Raw genomic sequence first — 19,077 nt, 5'->3', positions numbered from 1 at the left:
GTGAAATTGGGGGTGCTGTCGTAGTTGTAGTTGTAATTATCTTGTAACAATGTGGTCAAAAGAAGCACCACACTCTGCAGCTGGTGCCAGCATGGGGGTCCAACCAATACCCCAGTTTCCACTCTGATAGTAATGTATGTTGGACTCCAGGAATTTCAGTTTTTCAAAGAAATCCTATTGTTCCAGACACTCACACCAACGCGCTTTATTCCAACTGGTCTTTGTCACGATTGGTGAGTCTCTCATCACTTTCAGTTTAATTAGTACAGAGAAGCATTTGCCTTTTATTGTTAACAGGAACCTTGGGCCCGATTCACAGAACTAACTTAAGACAAAATCCTAAACTTACTACCATTTACTCGTTTTGGTATTCACAGAAGGCACTTACTCATTTAGGTATTCACAGAAGGCACTCACTCAGTGATGAGTATGTGCCTTCTGTGAATACCAAAATGAGTAAATGCACTTACTTATTTTGGTATTCACAGAAGGCACTTACTAATCAATGAGTGAGTGCCTTCTGTGAATACCAAAATGAGTAAGTGCCTTCTGTGATTAACAAAATGAGTAAGTGCCTTCTGTGAATACCAAGATGGTAGTAAGTTTAGGATTTTGTCTTAAGTTAGGTCTGTGAATCGGGCCCCTTGTTTGGTAGAGATTTATCTCTTTGCAGTCTCATTGTCTTCCCTATATGAGAATTCATGTTATTGCAGATTTCTGAATGAAGACGCACGAGGAACAATCCCATTGCCAAAATACACACAAGTTTACTGAAGACATTTCCTCATGGTCCATTACGCAGCTATAGTGTAGTATATGCACTACACATTTACCCAATGAGGTAACACTTACAAATTAACCAGTAGGAAGTACTCCAGTTGGGTTGACCTTTTCAACTAAACTGTGGACTCTTGTTGGATATATGGGCAGGTGATGTCCCATTCTGGCCAGTCACTCACGCAGCTACTGACATTCCCACACGGACACTCATACACCCGTTCTGACACGCTCTCTTGAAGTCAGACCCACAAAGCCACTCACATAGCCACTCACACACCCACATAACCACTCACAAACCCATACAGCTACTCGCACACCCAGAAAACAATGTGCACATACAGCCACTTACAAAACCAGTCACACACCCTCACAGCTACTCAAGCACCCACTCACTGACCCATACAGCCAGTCACACACCCACTCACAGAACCATGCAGCCACTCACACACCCACACAGTCACACACCCACACAGCTACTCACAGACCCATACAGCTACTCACAGGCCCACTCACAGAGCCATGTAGCCACTCACACACCCACTCACACACCCATACAGCCACTATCATACCCACTCTTAAAGGTTTCAAGTTACAGTTAGGAAACAAACTTAAAGAAAACCTTAGAAATTCACCCAAAAAACAGGTGTTACAGGGATGGGCACACGGTCAAGACTGATTTGCGCATGGCCAGGTCTAAACTGGGGTGGCATGGTGAGAAAAAGAATGATGGATTTAACCCTGCTCTCTTGACTGGGGGTGAATGTTTTGATTTGTTCTGCATTCCATCCATCAATTGTGTGTCCTTTGCTTTCCCGCCCTAAGTGTGCCAGGTATGCCCAGGCGTGGGTCCTGGGCTCACTGTGCAACTGGAATCAAGCTATCCTGGCTGAAGAGGGGCGAATCCCCGAAAACGGTCCTAGGATGCTTGTTTCCGGTCCAGGGAGGACCTGGCTTGGCAGTTCCGGCTGGACTGTTCCCATGAGGCATGGGGTCAAGACATTTGCGCATGGCCAGGTCTAAACTGGGGTGGCATGGTGAGAAAAAGAATGATGGATTTAACCCTGCTCTCTTGACTGGGGGTGAATGTTTTGATTTGTTCTGCATTCCATCCATCAATTGTGTGTCCTTTGCTTTCCCGCCCTAAGTGTGCCAGGTATGCCCAGACGTGGGTCCTGGGCTCACTGTGCAACTGGAATCAAGCTATCCTGGCTGAAGAGGGGCGAATCCCCGAAAACGGTCCTAGGATGCTTGTTTCCGGTCCAGGGAGGACCTGGCTTGGCAGTTCCGGCTGGACTGTTCCCATGAGGCATGGGGTCAAGACATTTGCATATGGCCAGGTCTAAACTGGGGTGGCATGGTGAGAAAAAGAATGATGGATTTAACCCAGCTCTCTTGACTGGGGGTGAATGTTTTGATTTGTTCTGCATTCCGTCCATCAATTGTGTGTCCTATGCTTTCTCGCCCTAAATGCTCCAGGTATGCCCAGACGTGGGTCCTGGGCTCACTGTGCAACTGGAATCAAGCTATCCTGGCTGAAGAGGGGCGAAACGAAACCTCGAAAACGGCCATAGGATGCTTGTTTCGGGTCCAGGGAGGACCTGGCTTGGCAGTTCCGGCTGGACTGTTTCCATGAGGCATGGGGTCAAGACATTTGCATATGGCCACGTCTAAACTGGGGTGGCATGGTGAGAAAAAGAATGATGCATTTAACCTAGATCTCTTGACTGGGGTGAATGTTTTGATTTGTTCTGCATTTCGTCCATCAATTGTGTGTCCTATAATTAGGAAATAACATTATAAAAACATAGAAAGTCACTGAAAAAACCTAAGGTTACAAGGAATTATAGTTAGGTATTTCACTCCTACATAACCAGTGAATTTCAGTAGTTATAGTTGCCTGAGCTAACTATAACATATGCCCCCACAATTCATGGCTAATAACCTCACATACTACATCACTTATGACATGGTCAGTGACATTACCCACTCACACGGCCACTCTGAAAAACACTCACAAATCCATTCATAGGCCCATGCAGCCACTTGCAAACCCACTGATAGACCTATACAGGCACTCACACAACAACTGAGAGATCCATACAGCCACAAACACACCCAGACAGCCACTCACACACCCACTCACACATACAAATAGCCACACAGCCACTCCAATTACATATGTTAGAAATAGTATCACTCATTAGCAATACAGAAAGATTAGTAATTTAACTCATGCAGTAGCATAGTATATATTTTTAAGTCTCAGAAACGTTTACGAAACACACACTCACTAGAGGATATAATGATTGATGTCATCAGTGATATCATTTTCAGATTTCACCAGTGATGTCACTGACCATGTCTTGAGTGGTGTAATATGTGATGCCATAAGCAGTGCATTAGAGGGATGTAAGTTATAGTTAGCTCAGGTAACTGATAACTGCTGAATTTCACTGGTTTTGTATGAGTGAAATATGAGTCTAACTATAATGTAGCTTTTTTCAGTGAAATTATATTTCTATATATCTATCTATCTATAGATCTATCAATGTTTATTATACACTTACGTCCGACGGAATACTTACATTTTGGTTGTAAAAGCATGCGTGGTAATGGCATAAACATAGCAAATATTTGTGTGGTAAAGACATGCATGGAAAAGACACATTTGTTTTAATGGATGCGTGGTAAAGGTAATGCGTGTTAAGGACCGCATTGTAAATGCTGTTTCCCATTTGCCACAGGTGTGTACCCCGTAAATTGGAAAGGTGCTATTATTAGTCCCATATATAACAAATATTTGCAATGCAATAGGTCTCGCATTTTCCAAACTTTGACCTACTGGTAGGGCCAGTTACAGCTTAGGCTGCAGTAGTTCAAGCCTCCCCTACACAAAATAGTTCTGATAGTTACAACAACAGCATAACGGAAGAAAGGGTTTCCCCAGTTGCTTTTAGGTCCAAGAGGGGGGAAAAAAGACAATTACAAAAGGTTTCAACCTCTTATCTGACCTATCACTTTTTTTTATCACCAGTAAGTACTCACAACAAATCTTTTTTTATCTATGTACATCAACAATTCCCCATAAGCAAAAACAACTCATCGTCTATTAGATTTTTCCTTCTTTTGTTTTTTTATTTATCAAAATTATTAATTTTTTATAAATTTCATATCATGTTTATCTTTTCTGTATTTTCTCTTTTTGTACTCAATTAATTATAACACATTTGTATACATACAACCATTAATATGATCTTTCCAGATGAGTATTTTATTGCTCATTATTTTGTGTGATATGTTTGTTAGAATGTATGAATAGTATGCGGGTGAGAATGAAGAACTAATGGTGCTATTTGGGGGCTTTTCATTTATCCAACAACTGTGATTTGACAATAATGTTTACAATGTTCACATTAATGGTTGTATGTATACAAATGTTTTAAGATTAATTGAGCACAAAAAGAGAAAATACAGAAAAGATAAACATGATATGAATTTATAAAAAATTAATAATTTTGATAAATAAAAAAACAAAAGAAGTTACAACTACATGCATCACTCAGAAAAAAAACGAATAGAACTCAGGCAAAGGCAGTACAAACGCCCCGACTTCCACACAAATGCAGTAATTCAAGCAATGCAAGCTTTTCTCACACATACCGGTGACGAACAGCATCAGTAGCAGCACTGCAGAGTAACACGTACAGCACAGATGGGAGCTATGTGTTAGAATGTACAGCACAGATAGCAGCAATGTGAGAGACACACACAGAATGTACAGCACTATGTACAGCACTGGCAGAAGCGATGTGAGACACACACAGGCACTCACAGAATTTACAGCACTGGCAGAAGCCATGTGAGAGACACACAGGCATACAGAATCTACAATGCAGGAAGAAGCAACACACACAGAATGTACACCACATGCTGAAGTAATGCAATCATTCCTTGTGCACAAGTACAGCAGTGCAAGCGTACCAAGCTTTCTCCACACTCGAAACAGGAGGAGCTGCAGAAGTGGCAGCAGTGCAGGATTAACTCGCACACTTTTACAGTATGAGCAGGGCCACTGGAACTGTGGTCATGAAGGACCCAATTATGTGGCTGGGTTGACTTAAACAAGCAGCAAGAAAAGCAAAATTATGCAGAGTAATGCAGCACATTTTGTGGTAGTATTATTTCATTACTTTGTCATTTTTACACCTTAACTCTCTCTTGGCAAAGTTTCACCTCATTTGTACGAATTTAGCACCACAGTACAGTAACAGGCAATTGAAAGCAAACCAATGTACCTTTATGCAGGGCCTTCCTTCGCAGCAACGTGTCTCTGCATTTATAGTTACGTGTGATCCGTTTAAACTAGAAACGTTTTTGTTAAAAATCTGCAAATTATGCAGCATATGGATTATGTGGCAAATCCGTAATTATGTAGAACACGCAGATGCTGCCGTATCGCATAATTCCAGTGGTCCCGAGTATGAGCAAGAGCTGCACAAAGGCAGCAGTGCAAGATTAACTCACACTTGCACAGACAAGGTAGAAGAATAGGGACAGTGCAAAGTCAAACACTCCTCGAACAGACAGGGCAGTGCATGCATTCATTGGCATTGGCGCCGACTTTACCTTGACATGGGCGTACACAAAAACACCCTGGCGACCATGTTTTCATCCTGGACCTATAAATAAACCTCACGTGCAGGAAGCAGGGTTCCCATTCAACTCTTCCCACCAGGCCCGCACTAATGAGGCGCTGAGCTCGGTATTTCAAACACGTACAGCCCGTAATGCTGGGAGAAGGCCCACTTCGTAGCACTGTGTTATAGTGGCTAGAGATATAAAGTTGTGTTCATCTGGGAGGGGTTGCAGGGCATCATCGAATGCAAATGTATGGTATTGCTGGCTCCTGAAGAAAGTAAGACCTATAGGTGCAATCGCTGCAGATGAAAAAGGCCATATAGTACATTAACACCTGGAGAGAGTGACGTCACAAGGAGCTATGGCCCCCGACGAGAGAAGGAGCTGATCCCTTAATCTCCTGAAGCCCAAGAAGATGGGACAAGCTCCAATTAGCCGTGTCCTACGCAGCGTAGGTCTAAGGCCGCTTATTGGCTGCAGTAAAGAGTGCTCAGACTCGCCTCACCAATGTCAATGTAGAGTCCGTGCTTTTGGGTGGGCTAAACACAGACCATCATCATGCAAAAGGGGTTGCTTCTCGCGGTGTACTTACAGTTCACTAGTTAGCTTTTCTAGGTTTAAATTAAAAGCAAGTTTGAGAAAGGCATGGAGGGAGCATTGGATGGGTTCATGGTGTGTCCGCTCTGGGCTTTTTAATCATGGGGGTTTTAAAAACTGTTTTTAAGGGAGAAAAACATGGCACAATGTCGTGGTGCAGAGAAACAAACAAGTCTGTAAGTACCTCAGCAGAGCAAATGTATTTGATAACACTGCAGACCTGCTAATCCCCACCACGCAAAAAACCCTCACCATATAATAAATAGGAGAGAACCACGAGGGGTGGGGACTTGCGACCATTTCTTCCCCAACCATGAATGTAGTTCTGAGGGGGCATGCCCATTGAGTGCAGGTCACTGCCCTTGAGCCGCTCTGACCCCCTGAAAAAACTAGGAACATTGAGATATCGGTACTCGCCTTTTGGGGACGTGTTTGACTGTCTTTACCTGTGGTGCCATCTAATGTGTATATGGGCAAGGTGCACAGGCCCAACTAGAGTGAAATTTCGGGGGGAGGGGTCTAATAAAAATTTCGGGGGGGGGGGGCCTAATTCTTCCAGCAATCGGCAGACTGAAGATGCAGGGGCTCAAGTTGTTCAAGACTGGATCAATGCATGCTATACTACAGGTAACGTGCTAAAAGCAAAATCCTCCTGGGAACTCACATGCCCAAGCACTTCAACGCCTCGTCAGGGGTAGTAAGCATTAAATAAATACAATTTACATGTAGCTTTCCCAAACTATAATACTGTGTCCCTTCACCCTGCTCTCTTCAAAGCAAAGAGGGAGCTGCAAAGCACAGGGTTAAGGCGCACTCTGCCTCCTTCAGCTCACAAAAGAATGCAACTGCTCCTAAAATGCAAGCTTTTACCTGCTGTGTCAAGTGTCAAGTGGGGGCTCTCGGAGCAAGCCCTTCAAGCTCCTGCAGCCTGCCCGGGTTCACTGTCCCATTACTGCCTCGCCAGAGCACCACCAAGCAGCATCGGGTTTTGCTGGGTTTGTGATTAGCGTCCCCGGGAGCCTCCAACCTGTGAATACCGTTTTAGAGGAGGCCTGCTCAGAGCGATGCGCGCTTCATCGAGTGCCTCACGCCCTCTTGTTGTTGTGATATCGGCATGGAGGGGGGTTGTGAGGCAGTGTCGGCTGACTCGGATAGAGCGGGATCATAGTGTGCTTTAAAAGCCACACAAAAGAAAGGCCGCAGATGCTATTCTGAAAGCGTCCCGTGCGGCAAAAATAAATATATATATATTAAAAAAATAGAGTAAACAAAACAAAGGCACGGGCCGCTATGGGTGAACCATGTTCCATGGTGCTAAAAAAAAAACAATGAAGTAGTCCCTAAATGAAAACATATGGCCCTGCAGCGAAACAAAACTGTATTTGGTCGGTGCTGCCTGCAATAAACAGAAGTGACGTCTGGGGAGCGCGAGCCAATAATGACACAGGAAATCTGAGCAAGGGAAGAGTGAGCCAATGCCAAGCGGCAGGCGGGATTATACTCCAAATATTGTTTACTTTAGGTCTAGGCTTGACCTAAAAAGGGTGACCCCCATCATTCCGAAAAACTATAGGATTACACTTTAGCAAGTGGGGCCGAGATATATAAGAAGATACTTTTGAACAGTCTTAAAGTGTGCATTGTAGAAGGTAACTTGATTTCAATAGCACAAGGGGGCTTCAAATAAGTTAATTCCATCACTGATCATATTTTTAGTCTCTGGGTTATTGCCTGTAAATCAATTGAAGTGGGGGGAGCCTTTTATGCTTGTTTTGTTGATTTTAGATCAGTGTTTGACAGAATTGAAAACCATGAAAATCTCAGAGATATAATGAGAATCTTAAGAGTACTCTATACTAATAACTGGGACGGGTGTGCCCAGACGTGGGTCCCATGCTCTCCATGCCACTGGAATCAATCTACCCTGGCTGATGAGGGCTGAAAGACCGAAACCAGCCATAGAATGCTTGTTTTTAGTCCAGGGAGGACCTGGCCTGGCAGTTCGGGCTGGGCTGTTCCAATTGGGAGCAGGGTCAAGACTGAGTTGCATATGGCTGGGTCCAAACTGGAATGGCATGGTGAGCAAAAAAAACTATGGATTTAGGCCCAGATCTCTGTACTGGGGTGAATGTATGACAATGTTCTACATTCTGTCCATCAATTGTTTTTTTTTCATTTGTCACCCCGAGTGGGACGGGTATACCCAGACGTGGGTCCCGTTCTCTCCATGCCACTGGAGTCATGCTATTCTGGCTGATGAGGGCTGAAAGCCTGAAACCAGTCCTAGGATGCTAGTTTCCAGTCCAGGGAGGACCTGGCCTGGCTGTTTGGGCTGGACTGTTCCTATTGGGTGCAGGGTCAAGACTGATTTGCATATGGCTGGGTCCAAACTGGAATAGCATGGTAAACAAAAAAACGATGGAATTAGGCCCAGATCTCTATACTGCAGTGAATGTATGACAATGTTCTGCATTCTGTCCATCAATTGTTTTTTTGCATTTGTCACCCCGAGTGGGACGGGTATACCCAAACGTGGGTCCCATGCTCTCCATGCCACTGGATTCAAGCTATTCTGGCTGATGAGGGCTGAAAGCCTGATTCCGGTCCTAGGATGCTAGTTTCCAGTCCAGGGAGGACCTAGCCTGGCTGTTTGGGCTGGGCTGTTCCTATTGGGTGCAGGGTCAAGACTGATTTGCATATGGCTGGGTCCAAACTGGAATGGCATGGTAAACAAAAAAACGATGGAATTAGGCCCAGATCTCTATACTGCAGTGAATATATGACAATGTTATGCATTCTGTCCATTAATTGTTCTTTTTGCATTTGTCACCCCAAGTGGGACGGGTATGCCCAGACATGGGTCCCATGCTCTCCATGCCACTGGATTCAAGCTATCCTGGCTGATGAGGGCTGAAAGCCTGAAACCGGTCCTAGGATGCTTGTTTCCAGTCCAGGGAGGACCTGGCCTGACAGTTTGGGCTGGACTGTTCTCATTGGGAGCAGGGTTAAGATTGATTTGCATATAGCTGGGTCCAAACTGGAATGGCATGGTGAGCAAAAAAACAATGGATGTGGGCCCAGATCGCTGTACTGGGGTGAATGTATAACAATGTTCTGCATTCTGTCCATCAATTGCTCCTTTTACATTTATCACCCGAGTGGGACAGGTATGCCCAAACATGGAAAAGAGGTGCAAAAAGAAACAAAGAAGTGCAGAAAGAAGCAACAGAGATGGAGAAAGACACAATTGGAGTGCTGAGAGAGGGAAGAGTGGTGCAGAAAGAGGCACGAGTGGTGCAGAAAGAAGTAAGAGAAGTGCATAAAGAAGCAACAGAGATACAGAAAGGGGGAAGTGGGGTAGAGAAAGAGGCAAGAGGATACAGAAAGAAGCAGGAGAGTTGCAGAAAGAAACAAAAGAAGTGCAGAAAGAAGAAACAGAGGCGCAGAAAGAGGCAGAAGGGTTGCAGAAAGAAGGGATAGAGGAATAGAAAGAAGCAAGAGAAGTGCAGAAAGAAGTAACATATGTACAGAAAGAGGGATGGGGGTGGAGAAAGAGGCAAGAAAAGTACAGAAAGAAGCAACAGAGGTGCAAAAAGGGGAAACAGGGATGCAGAAAGAGGCATGAGGGGTGCAGAAAGAAACAAGAGAGGTACAGGAAGAAACAAAAGAAAAGCAGAAAGAAGGAACAGGGGTGCAGAAAGAGGCAAAAGGGGTACAGAAAGAAGCAAGAGAGATGCAGAAAGAAGCAAGAGTCATGCAGAAAGAAGCAACAGAGGTGCAGAAAGAGGCAAGAGGGGTGCAAAAAGAGGATGCAGAAAGAGACACCGGGGTGCAGAAAAAAGCAAGAGATGTGCAATAAGAAACAAAAGAAGTGCAGAAAGAAGGAACAGAGGTGCAGAAAGAGGGGTTCAGAAAGAGGAAAAAGGGGTGTAGAAATAAGTGAGAGGTGCAGAGAGAAACAAAACAAGTGCAGAAAGAAGGAACAGAGTTGAGTTGCAGAAAGATTCAAGAGGGGTGAGGAAAGAAACAAAAGAAGCGCACAAAGAAGCAACAGATGCGCCACAAGAGGCAAGAGGAGGGCAAAAGGCGGGTATGAGGGGTGCAGGAAGAAGCATGAGGGGTGCAGAAAAAAGCAAGAGAGGTGAAGAAGAAACAAAAGAAGTGCAGAAAGATGGAACGAAGGTGAAAAAAGAGGCAAGAGGGGTGCAGAAAGAGGGAAGATGGGTGGGACAGAGGCACACGGGTTGCAGAAAGAAGCGAGAGGGGTACAGAAAGAAGCAAGAGAGGTGCAGAAAAAAACAAAAGAAGTACAGAAAGAAGGAACAAAGGTACAGAAAGAGGCAAAAGGAGTGCAGAAAGAACGAAGTGGGGTGCAGAGAGAGGCATGAGGGGTGCAGAAAGAAGCAAGAGAGTTACAGAAAGTAACAAAAGAAGTTCAGAAAGACGTAACAAAGGTGCAGAAAGAGACGAGAGGGGAGCAGAAAGAGGGAATAGGTGTGCAGAAAAGGCACAAGGGGCGCAGAAAGAGGCAAGAGAAGTGCAGAAAGAAGCAAAAGAGATGCAGAAAGCGGGAAGAGGAATGGAGAAAGAGGCAAGAGGGGTGCTGTAAGAGGGAAGATGGGTGTGAAAGAGGCACGAGGGATACAGAAAGAAGCAAGAGGGGTGCAGAAAGAAGCAAGAGAGGGACATAAAAAAAACAAAAGAAGTGGAGAAAGAAGCCACAGAGGTGCAGAAAGAGGCAAGATGAGAGCAGAAAGAGGGAAGAGGAGTGCAGAAAGAGGCATGAGGGGTGCAGAAATAAGCAATAGAGAGGTGCAGAAAGTAACAAAAGAAGTGCAGAAAGAAGCAACATATGTGCAGAAAGAGACAAGAGGGGAGCAGAAAGATGGAAGAGGGGTGCAGAAAGAGGCACAAGGGTTGCAGAAAGAAGGGACAGAGGTGCAGAAAGAGGCAAGAGAAGTGCAGAAAGAAGGAACAAAGGTGCATGAAGAGGCAAGAGGGGAGCAGAAATAGGGAAGAGGAGTGCAGAAAGAGGCACAAGGGCTGCAGAAAGAAGGGACAGAGGTGCCAAAAGAAGCAAGAGAAGTGCTAAAAGAAGCAACAGAGGTGCAGAAAGAGGTATGATGGTTGGAGAAAGAGGCAAGAGAAGTGCAGAAAGAAGCAACAGAGATGCAAGAAGGGGGAACAGGGATGGAAGAAGTGGTGAGAGGGGTGTAGAAAGAAGCAAGAGAGGTGCAGAAAGAAAGAAAAGAAGAGCAGAATGAAGGAACAGGGTGCCGAAAGAGGCAAGAGGGGCACAGAAAGAGGGAAGATGGATGTGAAAGAGGCATGGGGATACAGAAAGAAGCAAAAGAAGTGCATACAAAAACAAAAGAAGTGCAGAAAGAAGGAACAGAGGTGCAGAAAGAGGCAAGATGAGTGCAGAAAGAGGCAAGAAGGATGCAGAAAGAGGCATGTGGGGTGCAGAAAGAAGCAAGAGAGGTGCAGAAAGAAGTACAGGAAGAAGCAACAGAGGTGCGGAAAGAGACAAGAGGGGAGTAAAGAGGGAAGATGGGTGTGAAAGAGGCACGAGGGATACAGAAAGAAGGGACAGAGGTACAGAAAGAAGCAAGGGAAGTGCAGAAAGAAGCAACAGAAGTGCAGAAAGAGGGATGAGGGGTAGAGAAAGAGGCAAGAGAGGTACAGAAAGAAGGACAAGAGATGCAAAAAGGGGCAACAGGGGTGGAGAAAGTGGCGATAGGGGTTTAGAAAGAAGCAACAGAGGTGCAGAAAGAGGCAAGAGGGGTGCAAAAAGAGGGATGCAGAAAGAGGCACCGGGGTGCAGAAAGAAGCAAGAGATGTGCAGAAAGTAACAAAAGAAGTGCAGAAAGAAGGAACAAAGGTGCAGAAAGAGGCAAGAGGGGTTCAGAAAGAGGAAACAGGGGTGCAGAAATAAGTGAGAGGTGCAGAGAGAAACAAAACAGGTGCAGAAAGAAGGCACAGAGTTGCATAAAGATGCAAGAGGGGTGCAGAAAGAAACAAAAGAAGCGCACAAAGAAGCAACAGAGGTGCCACAAGAGGCAAGAGGAGGGCAGAAGGCGGGTATGAGGGGTGCAGGAAGAAGCACAAGGGGTGCAGAAAGAAGAAAGAGAGGTGAAGAAGGGAGCTAGAGAAGTGCAGAAGAAGCAAGAGAAGTGCAGAAGAAACAAAAGAAGTGCAGAAAGAAGGAATATAGGTGAAAAAAGAGGCAAGAGGGGTACAGAAAGAGGGAAGATGGGTGGGACAGAGGCACATGGGTTGCAGAAAGAAGCGAGAGCGGTGCAGAAAGAAGCAAGAGAGGTGCAGAAAGAAACAAAAGAAGTACAGAAAGAAGGAACAGAGGTGCAGAAAGAGGCAAGAGGAGTGCAGAAAGAGAGAAGTGGGGTGCAGAGAGAGGCATGAGGGGTGCAGAAAGAAGCAAGAGAATTACAGAAAGTAACAAAAGAAGTGCAGAAAGAAGCAACAGATGTGCAGAAAGAGACAAGAGGGGTGCAGAAAGAGGCACAAGGGTTGCAGAAAGAAGGGACAGAGGTGCAGAAAGAGGCAAGAGAAGTGCAGAAAGAAGGAACAGAGATGCATGAAGAGGCAAGAGGGGAGCAGAAATTGGGAAGAGGAGTGCAGAAAGAAGCAAGAGAGGTGCAGAAAAAGGCAAGAGGGGTGCACAAAGAGGGATGCAGAAAGAGGCACCGAGGTGCAGAAAGAAGCAAGAGATGTGCAGAAAGAAACACAAGAAGTGCAGAAAGAAGGAACAGAGGTAGAGAAAGAGGCAAGAGGGGCTCAGAAAGAGGAAAAAGGGGTGGAGAAGTAAGTGAGAGGTGCAGAGGGAAACAAAACAAGTGCAGAAAGAAGGAACAGAGTTGCAGAAAGATTCAAGAGGGGAGCGGAAAGAGGAAATAGGTGTGCAGAAAAGGCACAAGGGGTGCAGAAAGAGGCAAGAGAAGTGCAGAAAGAAGCAAAAGAGATGCAGAAAGGGGGAAGAGGAATGGAGAAAGAGGCAAGAGGGGTGCTGTAAGAGGGAAGATGCGTGTGAAAGAGGCATGAGGGATACAGAAAGAAGCAAGAGGGGTGCAGAAAGAAGCTAGAGAGGTGCATAAAAAAACAAAAGAAGTGCAGAAAGAAGGAACAGAGGTGCTGAAAGAGGCAAGATGAGAGCAGAAAGAGGGAAGAGGAGTGCAGAAAGAGGCATGAAGGGTGCAGAAAGAAGCAAGAGAGGTGCAGAAAGTTACAAAAGAAGTGCAGTAAGAAGCAACAGATTTGCAGAAAGAGACAAGAGGGGAGCAGAAAGAGGGAAGAGGGATGCAGAAAGAGGCACAAGGGTTGCAGAAAGAAGGGACAGAGGTGCAGAAAGAGGCAAGAGAAGTGCAGAAAGAAGGAACAGAGGTGCATGAAGAGGCAAGAGGGGAGCAGAAATAGGAAAGAGGAGTGCAGAAAGAGGCACAAGGGTTGCAGAAAGAAGGGACAGAGGTGCAGAAAGAGGCACGAGAAGTGCAGAAAGAAGGAACAGAGATGCATGAAGAGGCAAGAGGGGAGCAGAAATTGGGAAGAGGAGTACAGAAAGAAGCAAGAGAGGTGCAGAAAAAGGCAAGAGGGGTGCACAAAGAGGGATGCAGAAAGAGGCATCGAGGTGCAGAAAGAAGCAAGAGATGTGCAGAAAGAAACACAAGAAGTGCAGAAAGAAGGAACAGAGGTGCAGAAAGAGGCAAGAGGGGTTCAGAAAGAGGAAAAAGGGCTGGAGAAATAAGTGAGAGGTGCAGAGAGAAACAAAACAAGTGCAGAAAGAAGGAACAGAGTTGCAGAAAGATTCAAGAGGGGAGCGGAAAGAGGAAATAGGTGTGCAGAAAAGGCACAAGGGGTGCAGAAAGAGGCAAGAGAAGTGCAGAAAGAAGCAAGAGAGATGCAGAAAGGGGGAAGAGGAATGGAGAAAGAGGCAAGAGGGGTACTGTAAGAGGGAAGATGCGTGTGAAAGAGGCATGAGGGATACAGAAAGAAGCAAGAGGGGTGCAGAAAGAAGCAAGAGAGGTGCAGAAAGAAACAAAAGAAGTGCAGAAAGAAGGAACAGAGGTGCCGAAAGAGGCAAGATGAGAGCAGAAAGAGGGAAGAGGAGTGCAGAAAGAGGCATGAGGGGTGCAGAAAGAAGCAAGAGAGGTGCAGAAAGTTACAAAAGAAGTACAGTAAGAAGCAAGAGATGTGCAGAAAGAGACAAGAGGGGAGCAGAAAGAGGGAAGAGGGTTGCAGAAAGAGGCCAAGGGTTGCAGAAAGAAGGGACAGAGGTGCAGAAAGAGGCAAGAGAACTGCAGAAAGAAGGAACAGAGGTGCATGAAGAGGCAAGAGGGGAGCAGAAATAGGAAAGAGGAGTGCAGAAAGAGGCACAAGGGTTGCAGAAAGAAGGGACAGAGGTGCCGAAAGAAGCAAGAGAAGTGCTCAAAAAAGCAACAGAGGTGCAGAAAGAGGGGTGAGGGGTGGAGAAAGTGGCAAGAGAAGTGTAGAAAGAAGCAGCAGAGATGCAAAAAGGGGGAACAGGGATGGAAGAAGTGGCGAGAGGGTTGTAGAAAGAAGCAAGAGAGGTGCAGAAAGAAAGAAAAGAAGAGCAGAACGAAGGAACAGCGTGCCGAAAGAGGCAAGAGGGGTACAGAAAGAGGGAAGATGGATGTGAAAGAGGCACGAGGGATAGAGAAAGAAGCAAGAGGGGTACAGAAAGAAGCAAGAGAAGTGCATACAAAAACAGAAGAATTGAAGAAAGAAGGAACAGAGGTGCAGAAAGAGGCAAGATGAGTGCAGAAAGAGGCAAGAGGGGTACGGAAAGAGGCATGAAGGTGCAGAAAGAAGCAAGAGAGACGCAGAAAGAAACAAAAGAAGTGCAGGAAGAGGAAACAGAGGTGCGGAAAGAGACAAGAGGGGAGTAAAGAGGGAAGATGGGTGTGAAAGAGGCACGAGGGATACAGAAAGAAGCAAGAGGGGTGCTGAAAGAGGCAAGGGTTGCAGAAAAAAGGGACAGAGGTCCAGAAAAATGCAAGAGAAGTGCAGAAAGTAGCAACAGAGATGCAGAAAGGGGAAAGATGGGTGGAGAAAGAGGTAAGGGGATGCAGAAAGAAACAAGAGAGGTGCAGAAAGTACCAAAAGAAGTGCAGAAAGAAGCAATAGAGGTGCAGAAAGAGGCAAGAGAAGTGCAGAAAGAGGGAAGAGGAGTGCAAAAAGAGGCACAAGGGGTGTAGAAAGAAGCAAGAGAGGTACAGAAAGAACAAAAAAATGCAGAAAGAAGGAACAGTGGTACAGAAAGAGGCAAGTGGGTAACAGAAAGAGGGAAGAGGAGTGCAGAAAGAGGCACTAGGGTTGCAGAAAGAAGGGAAAGAGGTGTAGAAAGAAGTAAGAGAAGTGCAGAAAGAAGCAACAGAAGTGAAGAAAGAGGGATGAGGGGTAGAGAAAGAGAGGTACAGAAAGAAGGACAAGAGATGCAAAAAGGGTGAATAGGGGTGGAGAAAGTGGTGATAGGGGTGCAGAAGAAGCAAGAGAGGTGCAGAAAGAATTAAAAGAAGAGCCGGAAGAAGGAACAGTGGTACAGAAAGAAGCATGAGTGGTGCAGAAAGAGGCAAGAGGGGTGTGAAAGAGGCACAAGGGGTGCAAAAAGACCTACAGGGGTACGGAAAGAAGCAAGAGAGGTACAGAAAGAAACAAAAGAAATGCAGAAAGAAGAAATAAAGGTGCATAAAGAGGCAAGAGGAGTGCAGAAAAAGGAAGAGGGGTGCAGAAAGAGGCACAGGGGGTGCAGAAAAAAGCAACTGAGGTGCAGAAAGAGGCAGGAGGGGTGCAGAATGAGGAGAGAGGGGTACAGAAATAGGCAAGATGGGTGCACAAAGAAGCAAGTGAGGTGCAGAAATAGGAAACAAGGGTGCAGGAAGAGGCAAAAGAGGTGCAGAAAGTTGAAGAGATGTACAGAAAAAGGCAAGAAAAGTGGAGAAAAAGAAAAAAAAGTGAAGAAAGAAGCAACAGAAATGCAGAAAGAGGCAAGAGGGGCGCAGAAAGAAGCAAGAGTGGCTTGCACACCATCAATACCAATTTAACACCCACATTTAGCAATAAGTAACAGGTGACCATTCTAGGTTTACAAAGGACCTTCCAGCATGCTGTAACACTTGTCACTGCATTTTTGGTACCATTTGAGCGGTTTGAGCTAGAAACAAGGCTTTTTTTGTTCAAATCTGCAGATTAGGCAGCAGATGATGCATTATGTGGGTAATGCGGGATATATATAATTGTTAAAAAGTCAGTGCAGCCAAACAGTCGCATAATTCCAGTGGCCCTGCTCATACCTCTGACTAGGTCCAGAAATGCTCCTCAGTCATTCCTTCTTTTTTTGGCTCATTAAGTTCATAGTTTAGCTTCTATGGAAACGAGGAAGACACAACCTGAGTTTACCACTGAGAGAAGTTGGCCTGATATATGCTGTCCACTAGTTATAGTGGGCACCCTGTATCAGTCCAAACAACCCCTTTTGGTTATAGGTTAAAGACAACCTTTATTGAAAGCTATCCTAGTGGTAGCTATGGAGAGCAGCCTTCAGGCTCAGTCTTGAATGTAAAGCAGCTTGTTTTACCAGTCTATAATCTCTTGAGTCACTAAATGAAATATATCCACACAAGGTACATATATAAAATATATGTATTTATTACTAAACACACCCTCCTAGTCTCTTTATGAGACTAGAGGTCAAAACACATAAGTTACACTTCAATAATCACAGTAAAATAGCACAAATACACATCAGGCCCTAGGGGCAAGCCAAACCATATATTAAAATAGTGGTATAAGAACCACGACTTAACTAAACACAAGGCTTAGAGCCTGTAGAATCACTGGGACCCCAAGGAACAACCCAAGGTAATGACACAGGGCACCCACGGGGGCCGTGTGCAGTGTGTGAACACAGCCGCAAGCTCCCGTTAGCTTCTATGGGGAAAGTCGCGGTTAGATTTTTAAAGATTAGGGACACTTAGAAATGAGTCAGGACCAAACCCTTTTGGGCTTTGGAAGTTCTAGGGCTAGCTCCCACGGGAGCATCGGAGTAGTCATGTTACCTCACCCAGGGAAGCCAGGTACATAGGTGTATTTTGGTGTCAGGTCGCGTCGTCGATTTCAATGGGAGCTGGCGAAGAAGTGCTGCTGCCGTGAAGATGCGAAGTGTCCGAAGAGATCCAAGCCTAAATCGAGGATGAGAAGAACCTGAAAGCAGAGGGGACAGAGTCTGGGTCACTTGCCCGTGACCAGGAAGGCGATGAGCAGATGCCCACCGATGTCGGGTGATTTCAGGTGAAAGAGATGAAGCTTGACTCTTCAGCCACGAGGACCAGGAGGTGTCGAGGACAACCAGGTGCTGGATTCGAGCTGTCCCTCAAAGGATGTCGATTGCTGTACTGTCAGTGCCCGGATTGGCCACAACAATCCTTGGCAACAGCAACCCACGCAGAAACGAGAAAGATGCTTCGATGCAGACCGGCAAGGTCTGTGGGACTCACCACTTGGTAGGGAGTCGGGGAACGTCTGGAGCAACCAGGAAAACCCAAGGAAATACATAGTTACCCCCTCAGGGACCCACCAGTCAACGGACCAGGGATCGTGAAGGGACCTCGAGACAAAACACAAAATGGTGGCCCACGGGTCACTCGGAATAGATAGGCCTATAATCTTCAGTAGATTCAGTGCTCGAGGTGGGGGCTACAAGTTAGCCCAAGCACGACTTCAAGAGACATTGAGAAGTCAATGCACTTGCAAAAGTGAACGGTGACCAGGAGTTCTGGTTCCACGCTACTCACGAGGGCTGCAGGTCTCAGCTTTGCTGGGGACTTGGGTCGGCCTCCGAGATGTCTGGAAATCCTCTTCCTGGGCTGCAAATACTTCGGAGTACGGCGGGAGCTTCAGAAATGCAGACTGGCAAATTGCTTCGTTGGTGCCTGCCAAGCAGGGGAGTCACTCTTTGACCAAAAGGGAAATTTCTTCAGTCCTCTGGTCTTGAGCAGAGCGTCGAAGGTCCAGGATTCAGCTTCAGAGTTTCGTCCAGGGTAATCTAAAGTCCTAAGGACTGGGGTCCCATACTTATACTAAGGTAGGGGGTTGGACATACTCTGGGGACCAACCTATGGGGTGGTTTGGAAAGAGGGGTGGCTACACCCATTTCCTTTGTCCAGTTTCATGCCAGAGCAGGGTCTGCAAGCCCCTGAACTGGTTTGAGCAGGACTATGCACAGGGACACCAAATGTGCCTCCAGTGCAGGACTTCAAAGCACTCAGAGAGTGCTCCCACCCAGCCCCAATACACATAAGCCTGTCTGGGAGGTGGTTACACCTCCCTGTGACAGGAAACCTATTGTCCAGGCCTCCCCTGCCAGAGTTTTGGTCAGCTGCAGGAGGCCAGACCTGTGTCTGTGGCTGCAGCATCCATTTTGTGATGCCAGGGCTCTATTACGTTTCAACCGGGTATACCAGTGCTGTCATGTCTCTCCCTCTAGAAGGGTGGGATCATACTCTCACACCAGTAACTGGTGTGGGGGTATGATTCCAAGGTGTTTGACACCAAACACAACATGTTTCCGTGCAGCCAGTCCAAAGTTAGCATTTACCGTTGGTTTATAATGAACTTAAGAGTATATGGTCAGGCTGCACTACTGACAACCCATGAGAAGAGAATCCGAAGGCTGCAGATGGGCTCTGCTCATGCCTGGGAACCCCCTCACATATAAACAAGTACCCTGCCTTCAGGATTGATAAGGGCTGCCATAGGGGTGACTGATAGGTTTGTATGTGCAGTATATGGTGCGATATAGTGAACCTATATCTCAGTAAGGGGTGCATGCACCACCTTACCCAGGCTGCAGTAGCAGACCGGTGGTGTCATTTTGGGTGGCTTTCCAGGGGTGGCATAATACATGCTTCAGCCCCTGGTAGGAATCTGGGATACCTATGCCCTGGGTACATAGTATACCATATACTAGGGACTTATAAAGGCACCTCAGATCCAATCTGTAATGTACCTAAAGTACATGGAATCATTTTA

Source organism: Triturus cristatus, chromosome 3_1 (genome assembly GCF_964204655.1).
Source record: "Triturus cristatus chromosome 3_1, aTriCri1.1, whole genome shotgun sequence".
Taxonomy (NCBI): Eukaryota; Metazoa; Chordata; class Amphibia; order Caudata; family Salamandridae; genus Triturus; species Triturus cristatus.
This window is presented reverse-complemented; position numbering follows the sequence as displayed.